The 13,660-nt window shown below is 47.2% G+C and overlaps 1 protein-coding gene across 1 annotated transcript in view; it reads left to right on the forward strand.

The window, feature by feature from the left end:
• Positions 1-13,369: 13,369 nt before the first annotated feature.
• Positions 13,370-13,660, forward strand: part of AKAP17A (A-kinase anchoring protein 17A) — a 14,971-nt gene continuing 14,680 nt past the window's right edge. The window contains exon 1 of the mRNA XM_032391198.1: positions 13,370-13,509. The gene's annotated coding sequence lies outside the window, so the exon portion shown is untranslated. The remainder of the gene's footprint in view (positions 13,510-13,660) is intronic.

Consider the following 13,660-nt stretch of genomic DNA (forward strand, 5'->3'; position numbering starts at 1 on the left):
TCTAGCGGAAAGTTTGAGCGCTTGGACCAACGACTCCGCGTCTCCCGACCCCCAGCCCCTGGAAACCACGGTCTGGTCTCTGCGTCTGTGAGTCTGAGCATTTTAGATTCCACGTACAAGTGCGAGCGTGCAGAATGTGTATTTGTCTGACGTATTACGCTCAGCGACACGCCCTCGAGGTCCACCCATGTTCTTGCAAATGGCGGGACTGCCTGGGTCGTCAAGGCTGAGTGATATTCCACCACGGATATAAGAAAAAGTATAAAACCGTATTTACAAAATATATATAAAAATATAAAATATATACTTAAAATATAAAATACACAAAATTATGTATAATATATAATATATATTATATGTAATAATTATAATATGTTATATGTAATATTTACTTAATATAATTTGTAATATATGAATTATATTTATATATCATAATTTTATTCATAATTTATAACAATATAAAATAATATATTATATAATATATAATAACACAATAGAACATATTTTATGTAATTATATAGTATATATAGTATATAGTTATATCCAGATTATAATTATTATATATAATATAGTATAGGTAGTGTATAATTATATATAATCAAATATGATCTATATATAATCAAATATAATCCATATATTATATAATATAACCTATATATGATCTATATAATATAATCTATATATAATAATGTATATATAGTATATAATATATACAATTATAATAAAATATAATCTGTGTATAATACAATATATGATCTATATGATATAATCTATATATAATATAACATAGCATAATATAAAACATAAAATATAATACGATATAATATATACACTACATTTCCTTTATCCACTCGTCTGCATACACTCAGCTTCCCATGTTGGTCGTTGAGCAGCACTGTGGATGCATGATTTCCTGGTGGAATATTAACACTGAAACGAGGCGTCTGCGTCCCAGGACGGACACGTGATGGTCACATACACACACGCGCACATGCACACCCTCCCTGGCAAACACGAAGCGCTCTCTCGCCACAGTCGGCCGGGACGTCTGACCGGCACTCTGCTCTGAACCCAGGGGTTTGCGCTGGGAAGCGCTCCGCGGTGGGTGTCACTGATAACCTGGCGGGTGGCTCACGGTCATGACCCACCCCACGTGCACGCCTGGCTCATTCCCCAGACACCTTGCGTCCCAGAGAGCTCGAGAAAACCAGACATACGTGGGCCGCAATGGTGGCTATGCACAGAATGGGGATTCGGGATATGGTCACCCGCTTGCTGAACCCACCAAGCAGTGAAGACAGGACCCAACAAGTCAGGTCACCCTTCTGCCTTTGATCTTCGGATATTCCTTATCTTGGGTCTATTCTTGTCTTGGTTGGAAATGGGGTTCATTAAATTATCTCCCATTAAAATAGCAGTTCATTAAGGCTTCAGGAACTAGCTCATTAACGCCAATGGAATGAATCTCTAATGTGGAATTCCAGGTGGTGTGGGATATAGGATGGCATGGCTGGGCGTGGAGGGCTGTTCCTTCCCACTGCGGGTGTCCTAACTTAACCCCTGTGCTTGGACTACTGATGTGGCCTCTAAGCAAAGGCCTTCAGTGGGCCACATGGAAGGCGGAATGGAGACAGAATTGGGAGCAGTGGACCTGGGTAGGGAGATGATGTGCTAAGGTAATCGCTTCTCCTCACCTGAATCCCCACCCTTGAGTGTGGGCTACTTCCAAAGAGCAGAGAATCCAAAGGAGGGAAGTCATGACCTCACAGTGGAGACACCTGTCCCACACACCTCAGCCAGGTGCTCAGGGTCGGCGTCCACGGGGATGAGTCATGCGGAGAGCAGGCGCCCTCGATACGACGTGACCACAGAGTCTGTCACCTCTATGCTCTTGCTCCCCGAAACCCACAACCCCAGTCTAATCATGAGAAAAACATCACACGAATAAACCCCAACAGAGACACATCCTACAAACTCCCCAACCAGCACGCCTCGAAACTGCCCAAAAGGCAGCAGGAACAAGGCGAGCTGAGAAAGTGTCACAGCCCAGAGGAGCCCCTCGATGTCCTACGGGGTCCTGGATGGCGTCCTGGGAAACAGAGATGTGGATAGAACACACACTTCAGTGGATAACCGGGCATCGGTGCTGGTGGGTCCCTGGCCCCTCTGTGCTCACCCCTGCATCAGCCAGACTCCTCAGCATGGGTATCCAGGATGGAAGGTGGGGTCTCCCCTGGGCCCCCGATTTAGGCCCCAACACCGTGGGAAGGCTGGGCTGTGAGTTGGCCTCCTGAGGCGCTGTCCCCCCGGAGCCCCACTTCCTCCCTGAGAGGCTTCCGGAAGCCCTCAGCTCCTACAGGGGGCTCGTCTGCAAGGCTGGGGGCCGTGGCGATGTCCGCTCACTTTTGCAACAGTGAAGAGCTTGAACCTGAGGCACCTGGCGGTTGTGGGTCCACACACAGAGAGCACCCACCCCCATGTGGTTTGGGGTTTTCCTCTGGGGTCAGCGTGAGGCCACCCTTCGTCTGATGTCCTCCCGTCACAGTGAAGACATGTGCTTGAGGGGCCTTTCTTCCCTGCTTCTCAGACTCTCCTGTTTTCCAGAGCTCAGAAACTGGGCAAAGAGCCTCATCTGTCTCTCTACGTTTGTATGTGTGTGTGCGTCATCTGTATTCATCCATCATCTATACCTGTCAATCATTTCTATGTGTCCATCCATCTATCCATCCATCCATCCATCCATCCATCCAACCACCTATCATCTATCTATCCATCCATCTATATATCTCTCCATCCATCTGTCCATCATCTATCTGTCCATCCAACCATCCATCCATCATCTATCTATATATGTATTTATCTATCATTTATCAATCATATATCTATGTATCTACATATGTAGGTATCTGTCTATGCATCCACCCATTCATCATTTATCTATCATCCACGTATCCATCATATCTATCCGTCCATCCACCTATCATCTATCCATCTACCTATGCATCTATCCATTATCTACCTATCCATCTATCTGCTCATTCATCTATCTATCCATCCATCCATCTATATATCTATCCATTCATCTACCCATTCATCTATCTGTTCATCCAACTAACCATCCATCCATCCATCCATCCATCCACCTATCATCTATCCATCTACCCATCCATCATCTATCTATCTATCTATACATCCATCCATCTATGTATCTATCCCTCCATCTATCCATCATCTATGTATCTATGTGTTTATCTATCATTTAAATATTTTTATATTGGTCATCTATCTATGTATCCACTTATGTAGGTATCTGTCTATCTATCCACCCACCCATCATTTATCTATCATCCTTGTATCCATCATCTATCTATCCATCTATTATCTATCTACCTATCTATCAACCATCCATCCATATATCCATAATCTATCATCCATCTATCTATTATCTATCATCTATTATCTATCTATCTATCTATCTATTCATCCATCCATCATCTATCTATCCATCATCTCTATCTATCTATCGATGGCAGTGGTTTACAACAAAGGACAATTCTGCCCCCAGGGGACATTTCTGGCAGTCACACTGAGGAGGATATCCTACTGGCACATGGGGGGTGGAGACCAGGGACCCTGCTCCACACCCTGCAGTGCCCAGGATGCCCTACATCAGAAAATGACCCACCCCACATGTCACTAGTGCCAAGGCTGAGAAACTGTGTCCTAAAAGAAGGAATCAATCCATGCTGTCCCTCCGGGTCCGTCTCTGGCTGACCCTCCTGACAGCAGTCTTTTTGGGATGCTCAGCTGTCATGTGGTCCTCATGCATATATATGATAACATCTGTATGTATTATATGTTCACCTGATTTTCCACATTACTTTTTCTCTCTTTGTTCTTTTACCCCTATAGCCTCCCAGTGTTTGCCTTTTCCTGGTGGATTTGATATTGGATGACACCCCATATTTTCCTTGCCACCTTCAGCATTGCTTGGTAAGTCAGTCAGAGGAAGACAAATACCATACGATTTCACTTTTAATTTTTTTTTAAAGAATTCTTTGTGCCATCCTTCCTACTCCCGATTTTCCCCTGATAACCTTTCTCTAAGAAACACCCTCCTCCACTCCAGCCCCGATCTGGAGTTTGACCTCTGGCGGAGCTGCTGATGGCACCAGGGTGGATACTGGATTCAGACACCTGATTCGAGCTCGGTCAATCAGGTGATAGATATACAGAGACATTTATTTTAAGGGATTGACTCATATGTTTGTGCAGGTGCAAGTCCAAAATCTGCAGGTTGGACCCGCAGGCTGGGGACCCGGTGAAGACTTACAGTTTGAACCTGAATACTTCTGCAGGCTCAATTCCTTCTTGCTCAGGGGGGGAGCTCCGTTTCTGTTCGCGTAGGTCCTTCAACTGATCGGACGGGGCCCACCAACGTCAGGGAGGGCAATGTCCTCTACTCAAAACCCGTTGATTTCAACGTGTATCTCATTCACAAATTAACGTCACAGAAACACCCAGAAGAGTATTTGGCCACAATCTGAGCACCGTGGCCCAGCCAAGCTGACATGTAAAATTAACTGTCATAAACGGATGGCCTCAAGAGCTGAGAAGAGGAGGGCTCACCTCTTTGCTAGTATGATTCGTGGAGAGCAGAGACAAATCTGTCTGCAGGGAGCTGACCGCTAGAGGACCCAAGAGAGAAAGCAGGCATGCAAGGCAAAGAACAAACATATTTGCTCCCCCAACACCTTCCAATGGCCATGCCTAAGGCGGGCTGTCTCTTTTCTTGCAGGGAGTGTAACATCGGTGACTCCTGAGGATGGTAGCATAGCCCAAGCTGGGTCCTATCACTCGTTCCCAGTCATCGTTAATGCAATGCGCAGGTTTCTACGTCTTGAGAGACTGAACCTTCCCATCCCACAGGTACTCGGGCACGAGCTAGGAGGACGTCTGCAGGGGGACGCTGTTGGCTTCACACCTACTCCCAGCTCATGTGCTAAAAACACACCCAGTTCACAAAATCAGCAGGATGCCCTATCGCTTTCTTTCAAAGCTAAAATAACGGGTTTTCTTTCCTTGGGGGGGGAGTGCTTACAAGGGAATATGACTCAGCCACGAACAAAGAGTGAATGTCTGACACCTGTTACCACGTGGATGGACCTTGAACAGACGATGCTCATGGGAGAAGCAGACACATGAAGGGCTGCACAGTGTGTGATTCTATTTATATGAAATGTCCAGAACAGGCAAATCCACTGGCAAACAGTGAGTTAGTGACTGCCAGGTGCTGGGGAGGGGAACAGGGAAGGACTGCTTTATGGGGATGGGGTCTCCTTTGGGGAGATGAGAATGTTCTGGAATTATATAGAGCTGGTGGTTGCACAACCCAGTGAGCGTACTAAATGCCATCGAACCGTTCACTTGCAAATGGTGAGTTTTATGGGATGTGAACTTCACCTCAATGAAGAAAAATACCCGGTTTTAAATAACCGAGCTTGGGACCAGGGTCAGGGGAGGAGGGCTCCTGTTTGCACGGATAATATAGCTTTTGCATATTCCCCAATATGCAAAAGGGTCCCCCAAAATGGTGAACGGGCCAAGTATCATTGCAAGGTCATGCAGGTGGTGCAAGCTTTGATAAAATGCACCATGGCAATGGGACAGGTTGCTGAATGATTTCTGCTGCCTTCACGAGGGGCGGGAAGACCTGCGGTTGTTGTCTGTTTGGCACCAAGGCTGGTAGGTATTCATTAGGAAAAATGACCGACCTTCAGAGCCTGAGAGGGCACCACGCTTCCATGGACCAGTGTTCCAGTGGAAAGATTGTGCTCGTGTCTGGCTTTGCTGACCAGCTGATCCGCCATTGTCCCTTTGTGCATGCCAAACTTACCTTCACGGGGCAAGTCTCCACTGGCCTTCCATGTACAAGAGAAAAAGCAATAAGGTTAGCTTCTGTTTCTCCAGCTGCCCAGGACAGGAGGGTCATGCACTGAGTACTAGGAGACTGGCCAGGTTCTGGAGGGACCTGGGCATGGAGTCCTGGCCACGGTGGCTGCTGAGCCCCTCTGGATAGAAGGACGGAACGGGGACATGGTGGCCAACACCCCTTCCAGTTTTACACGTCCCTGAAATTCTGCATGTGAGTCTTCTCATGGTGGACACACAAAATGCCTGGTGAGTGATAAGATGAAATGCAACCAGAAGAAGGCAGGAAATGAACCAGCCCCACCTTCCTTCCTCACGCTGGGGAGCGGAAGTCCCACGGAAGCCCCACCTTGAATGTTGGGGCACTTGGGGTCCTGCAAGCCTCAGTGATGAACATGGGATAGCAACCCAACTGCTGTGGAAAACAAATAAAAACGAGAGACTTTCTCTGTGTGTGCTGATTGCATCTCCTTGGAGGAGGTGATATAAACGTGTGCCCCAAACATAGTGAGCAAAGTAACGATGATTCTGTCAGGCACTATGTAAAAAACAAACACAGATGCAAACATCCATGATGAGCTAAACATTCCTGTTTGAGATAAGGATGGGACCAGTGAGGTGAATTAATTAAACATTATGAGAGGGGCGCCTGGGTGGCTCAGTTGGTTAAGTGACTGCCTTCGGCTCAGGTCATGATCCTGGAGTCCCGGGATCGAGTCCCACATCGGGCTACCTGCTCAGCGGGGAGTCTGCTTCTCCCTCTCCCGCTCCCCCTTCTTGTGCTCTCTCTCTCTCTCACTGTCTCTCAAATAAATAAATAAAATCTTTAAAAAAAAATAAAAATAAAAAAAATAAACATTATGAGAGGTCATTGGTCATTTGGTCAAGAGAAATTGTCCAATGTGGCAATTCTTTCAGCTGAAAAATGAAATAAGTGACGAAGGAGGATTTGAGAATATTTGTGATGAGCACGCTTCTGATAAAGTCAAGAGGGTAGAAATATAAAAAGAATGGGTAGGTGGCTGGAAGGATGGACGGACGGATGGATGGATGGATGGATGGATGGATGCATGGATGCATGGATGGATAGATGGATGGATAGGTGGATGGATAGATGTATGGATGGATGGATGGATGGATGGATAGAAGAGTGGATAGAGAGGACAGAGGTTGCCAGTGCTCTGACATTAGATTCTAGTTCAGTGAACTGGTCATGGGAATTCTCAGTGATGTCTCTGGACTGGATCCTGGCTATGGATCTCTCTGGCAGGCTTTACTTGTTGGAGGCCTCCTAATGGGGCCACTACCCTGGGCCTCCTCCAACTGTCATTTGCCACTCGAACTTTCCAGATGGCCCATCCCTGCACAGTTTTCTCTGAAGGCCATGTTCCTTCCTGGTTCAGTTCTTTGTAGCCTGGCATCTTACATGCTATTCGGAATCATACCTCAATTACCCTAAAAAGAAAAGGGAAGCCCAGCACATTGGTGAGAAGTACAAGGAAGTCATTTCTCTCAAAGGGAGGAACACTTCTGTATCTCGGTTTTGCATCTTTATCTCCTGTTCTGAGACTGCCCTTTGATCTGATCTCTACAACATCTGATTTTCTACTCTTCTTGTTGAGAAATCACAGAGAAGGCACGAAACCCATGTTTGAACTCATGTTTATAAACCCAAGGCATTAAGACACTAAACCTATGTCTCTAAAGCAGGAACAAACCACGCAGAAAATATGGAGTCAGTTTTAGAATGAACAGAGGGGGATACTCTATGAACAAACATTCAGGTCCTGGAAACACCATGTTTCTCTGTATGATCTGGACAGGCCACAAAGAAAAGGGGATGTAGGAGATTAAATTGATCTTAACCCAGCAAGACACAACCACAGATTCCACCTGGATGCTGAGAGCTGCTTGTGGGGATCAGCTTTGCCCCTAGACACATAAGAGTTCCATTCTGCTTGGGATCCCACAGGAGGTTGATATGATCTCTCTCAAGGAAAGTCCCACAAGCACATTTGACCACTCCCCACTCCCAGGACCTAGCTAGATGTAGGGGAGACCACTCTGCACCGAGAGGCCAGGATCCCCTCAACTTCCTTCAACAAGCCCTGCACATCCGCCCTTAGGGCTTCCGCCATGATCTCGTGAGGGGACCCCGCCCTTGCCCTGACCGTGCTTTATATCACCCCTTCACATCTACCTTCAAACCGCTTACCAGAAATTGTAGCACTTTTGCACTTTGTTTTTGTGTGGTGAAGACTCAACCTGACATAAAAGGAGGTCTGGCCTCTGCCCCTGGCTCCTAGGAGGTGATGTCCAGGCCATGACATGTCCTGTTCTGTCTTTGTTTGCCTGGGTGCTTTGGTCACTTGACCATTTAGTGAAGTGGTTTATGAGGAGGGCTTTGGGACATGCTTTATTAGTTCCAACCTCCGAGAGGGGATGAAGACTAAAGATATTATTGTGAGCCTCCAGGAGGAGGTGGACACTAAAGGTTAGCCACAAGGAAAGTATGTGATCAAGTACCAATAAAAACTGTATGGCAAGGCTCAGGTGAGCTTCCTTGGCTTCCAGTTATTCCATGCATCTTGTCACACATTGACACTAGCATAGATGGATGGATGGATGGATGAGTGGATGCATGAATTGGTGGATGGATGGATAGATGGATAATTGAATTGGTGGTTAGGTAAATGGATGGATGGATTGATAATTGAATGGGTGGATAGATGGAGGGATGAATTGGTGGGTGGATGGACGGATGGATGGATGGCTGGCTGGAATGAATGATGGATAAGTTGGTGGATGGATGGATGGATAGATGAATGGATGGATTGTTTACAGTTTCTTTTCCTTGTGTCCCAGGGTTGCAGCTCTGATGTCATGGGTTTTCCTCTTCCTGGACTCACTCAGAGCTCCAGATCTTATTGGACAGCTCCACCAGGGCTGCAGGGGTCTCCAAACCAACATCATCCCAACTGGACCCACCTGCCTCCTTCCTGCCCCAAACTGAGCCTTCTCCTAATTGATTTTCCCATGGAGTTTATGTCAGCGACCTCACCCAGTGGCCAGAGCTGGGGACCTCAGGGTCACTCTTATCCTTCTTACCCCTGACCCTGCAATTCAGCTGGACATCTTTGATTTAGTTGCGAGTCCTTTATCCCTCTTCATCCCCCTTTCTCCATCTTTCCTAGTGCCACGTTTCCCCCACCCCAAAGTGCTGTTTCCGCACTCTGAAGTCACCACTGAATACCATACCATCACAACAATGGGAGCATGTAACATGTCTGCAACATGCCGTCTTCATGTAATGTTGCATCTTGTTGAGTGAGTACACCTATGCGTGACTCAGCATAGGGGTGTACTGTCTGGCTTACTCAGCATCCTGTATGCGTGCATTGGGCTGCCTCCAATTCTCATAAATAATGCTGCCAGAAGCATTCATTGCACATGTACCTTGTATTCCTGCAGGAAACATATATGTTCAATATATTATACACATAATATGTGTATGTGCTGCACACACTTATATAAATATATGTATGTGTACATACCTATGTGCAATATAATTTGTACATATTCCTTTGTATATCTGTGGGGAATAATTCTATGGGATGAATGACCAGCAGTGGAATTGCTGAATCAAAGAGAATGTGGGCACATTAAAAATGTTAATTAGGGGCACCTGGGTGGCTCAGTCGTTGGGCGTCTGCCTTCGGTTCAGGTCATGATCCCAGGGTCTGGGGATGGAGCCCCGCATCGGGGTCCCTGCTCAGCTGGGAGTCTGCTTCTCCCTCCCACTCCCCCTGCTTGTGTTCCCTCTCTAGCTGTCTCTCTCTCTTTGTCAAATAAATAAGTAAAATCTTAAAAAAATTTTTTTAAATGGTAATTATTAGAGACCCTGTTGAATTTCCTTTCTAACATCAGGGTAATTAACATACCCAACACCAGCAGAGGAGAGAGTGAATTTCTTGTACTGCCTCCAACTCATGGTGTGGCTACTCTAAAGACAACAGAATACCCTTTTCTTTTTATCTTGCTGCTTTAGAACGAGTCAGGCACTTGTTGAGTTAAAAATTCTGGGACAGATGCGGAACTTTCTAAGAAGAGAATGAGTTGCATTGGGTGGATTTCGTAAATAGGGTAACGTTCATGGGAAACCACTGGACGTGTCTTTGCTGAGGATGGATGAGGGATTAACTAAGTGACCCTTAAGACCTTGGCTTCGGACCAGACCAGAGGATTAATATGGCAGAGCTCGCTCCAGTGCTCATTAGGGTGGCGGCTACGCCACCTGGTGGAAAGGAGTTGTTTTGAGTAAAGGTTTCAGAAGCATGAATTTATGAGGTACAGAGATGGAGAGAGGGATGGCTGGATGTCTAGTTTGTTTGATGGGGGGATGGAGAAGTGGGTGAGTGGTGGATGGTGGAGGAGTGGATAGATGGGTTGATGGATGGATAGATGGGCAGATTTGTGGATGGTGGGTGGGTGGAGGGTGCATGGAGGGATTGAGTAGGTAGGTGGGGGGGATGAATGAATATACACATGGATGGATGGATGGGTAGATGCATAGCTGAATGGATGGATGGGTAAAAGGATGAAGAGGTGGATAAATGGATGAATACATAGGTGGTTGGATAGATGGAAAGATAGATGGAGATAGATAGTAGATGGATAAGTAGATGCATAGGTATTCATATATGCATACATTTATAGATCTACACATTTACATCCTCAAGCACTTTTCTTGTAGGAACAGATTAATGGAATCTCCGAATCTGGGTCAAAGTGAAAGATATCAGTGCAGGGGAGGAGGTGTCTAGCTTGGAGGGAAGTAATCTAGAGGGAAGCCAGAATTGGATTGGTTCTGCATTTAGACCGGTTAGCTGGTCTCAGTTCTTGTGGTGCCTCCTTGAATGCCTACATTTAGCAAGAGACTGGGTCCCTCTCTGTGTCAGCCCTAATCAGTTAAATGAAATGAGATCATGGTAGACTACAGAGAGCTCTAACCCAACATGACTGGTGTCCTAATGAGAAGTGGAGACATAGAGAGACACACATGGAGGGCAGGTGTTTGTGTGGTGACGGACATTGGAGTGATGGGGCCACAAGCAAGGAACAGCAAGGATTTCGGGCAATCACCAGGAGCTGGGAGAGAAGCTTGGAGCAAACCTGTTTTTAGAGCTTTCCAAGGAACCAAACCTGCTGACACCTTGATTTCAGACTTCTGGTCTCCAGAACTAGAGAGGATGAATTTTTGTTATTCAAGTCCTCCCCTCCACACGCACCATATGTGATAAATACATGATAGACATATTTTAAAACATTTCACAGTTTTTGTTAAGTCTGGAATCCAGGCATGAGATAACTGGGTCTCTGCTCAGGGACTCACCAGGCTGAAAGCAAGGTGTGGCAAGCAGTAGGGGGGTCTCCTTTGAGACTTAGGGCTCTCTTGCAAGCTAACCGATTATTAGCGGAATTCAGTTCTCTGAGGTTGGAGCAGTGACACCGTCACCTCCTAGGGGCCACCCACTAATTCCTGCCAAATGATCTTCTCCATAAGGCAGTTTGCTTCTTTTTCCAGGCAACCAGGCTGTATGTCTGCTGCCTCAAACCTCGTGCCCTTCTTAATGCTGACTTCTACACCTGATTAGGCCAGGCCCACCCAGCATTAATTTTCCTTTTGATTAGCTTGAATGACCTGATTATGGACTTTGATTTTGACTGCAGAATTCCTTCATCTTTGCTATAGAATCCTGGGAGCAAATCCCATCATCACCCCAGTCTTCATTCACACTCAGTGAGAGTGATTTACACAGCCATGCCCAGGCCGTACTAGATTAGGGCTGCAGATATTAGGGACTTTGTTTTCCTATTTTTGAGATGCATCCAGAAGAGGAATATCTTGCTCAAACGTGTAAAAGGACTTTCCTTGAGCGTTTTTGAAATTATTATGACCACCTCTTAGATGTACAGGTTCTGAAAGAGTATCTCATTACTTTGCTTTGCAAATGCTTCAGACAGCAGAGTGGAAAAAGAGTTTCCAAATTTAACAGTTCCCCAGGGAAACACGCCATCGCCTTGCAAGCAGCCGTGGGGACAGGGTTTTAATGAGAACCCCCAAAACCTCTCTGTTTCCAAGACAAAGGAGAAGTGAAATAAAGATGGCAATGATGCACATCCTACCAAGAAGCCTGCCTGGGTTCAAAGAGTGGTCCCATTCCTGAGACACCCCAGACTGTTCCCTCCTTGTCAGGAGATCATGATTATATTTGCTTTGATGGGTGGCTTGTTAACAGGACAACATGACTCACACGTAGAAGACACCCAGATACCCAGGAGCCCCCCGTGACATCAGGGTCCCCTCACCCACTCCTGCCCCCTCTGAAGCTAATGTTTTGGCACCTTTTGTTGAACAACACAGGGTCTGTGTTCTCCCACCCTGGATTTTCACTTTGCAGACTTGTGACATACTTTTTTTTTTTTTAAGATTTTATTTATTTACTTGAGAGAGAAAGTGCCAGAGTGCGTGAGGAGGGGGGAGGAGCAGAGGGAGAGGAAAGACAGAGAGGGACAAGCAGATGCCTTGTTGAGCCTGGGGGTGGGGGCTCCATCCTAGGACCCTGAGATCATGACACCAGCCGAGATCATGACACCAGCCGAAATCAAGAGTCCCTGAGATTATGACACTTGCCGAAATCAAGAGTCTGAGGCTTAACCGACTGAGCCGCCAGGCGCCCCTGGATTTATAACATATTTGGGGCATCAGAAACACATGCCTTACGCAGCATCTGCCATAATGTGGGAGCTTAATAAGTTGTAACATGCTAACTTATAATTATGTCATGTAATTATATGTATCTTATCATTTAAAAACTATTATTACATATTACATGTAAAATGTATTTTATGTGGTTACTTACATTTTATGCATTTTAAAATTAACGATATCAAAATAAGAGACGTAAAACTGTCCAAGTATGAAGACGTGGCGTCTTTGTGTTGTTGCATATTTTTATGGCATTCTGTAGTATATTTAATTACGTTCCGCAATCAGTATACGTCGTAAGTAAAAGTAACTAGTAGGAAACAAATGATTTACTGTTCAACCACACGGCTATTTGTATGTTGTGTGTGATCATAACAGTAACAGGCGGACGCACAGGCTCCGCACCTGCTCGGCTTCAGGCGGCCAAGCGCACCCTGCAGCCCCAGGTGAGGCCTCCTGGACCCCGGGCACAGGTGGCGCTGGGGGGGCGCGCACGCGCAGTGCAAAGCCCGGGCCGGCCCGGCCCCCCGCCCACTCGGAGGCCTCCCGGAAGTCCCGCCTAGGGGCGGGGCCAGACCCGGGAGACGAAACAGGGAGTCGCCGCGCGGCCGCTTCCGCGAGCACGAGCACCGGAAGCGGAAGTGCGTCACAGGCGCGGGCGGCGGCGACGGCGGGTGGTGTCGGGGGCGCCTCCGGCGGACGGTGGCGGCGCCGGGCGGAGAGGCCGCGGCTGACCGGGTCGTTGGGGGACGGTGGTGAGCTCGGGCCTGAGCGGCGGTGGCCGGGGGCGCAGGCGGAGCCCCGCGCCGGTGAGCGACACCCCGTGACCAGCTCTCTCCGGGAACCGGGCGGGGGGCTCCGAGCTCGGGGACTGTGAGGGCCGGAGACTCCGAGGAGCCGGGGTGTGCGAGGGCCGGGGGGCTCCGGGGGGCTCTGCGGGGCCGGGGGGGCTCGGGGGGG

This window comes from Phoca vitulina, unplaced genomic scaffold (genome assembly GCF_004348235.1).
Source record: "Phoca vitulina isolate PV1807 unplaced genomic scaffold, GSC_HSeal_1.0 scaffold60, whole genome shotgun sequence".
NCBI classification, from domain to species: Eukaryota; Metazoa; Chordata; class Mammalia; order Carnivora; family Phocidae; genus Phoca; species Phoca vitulina.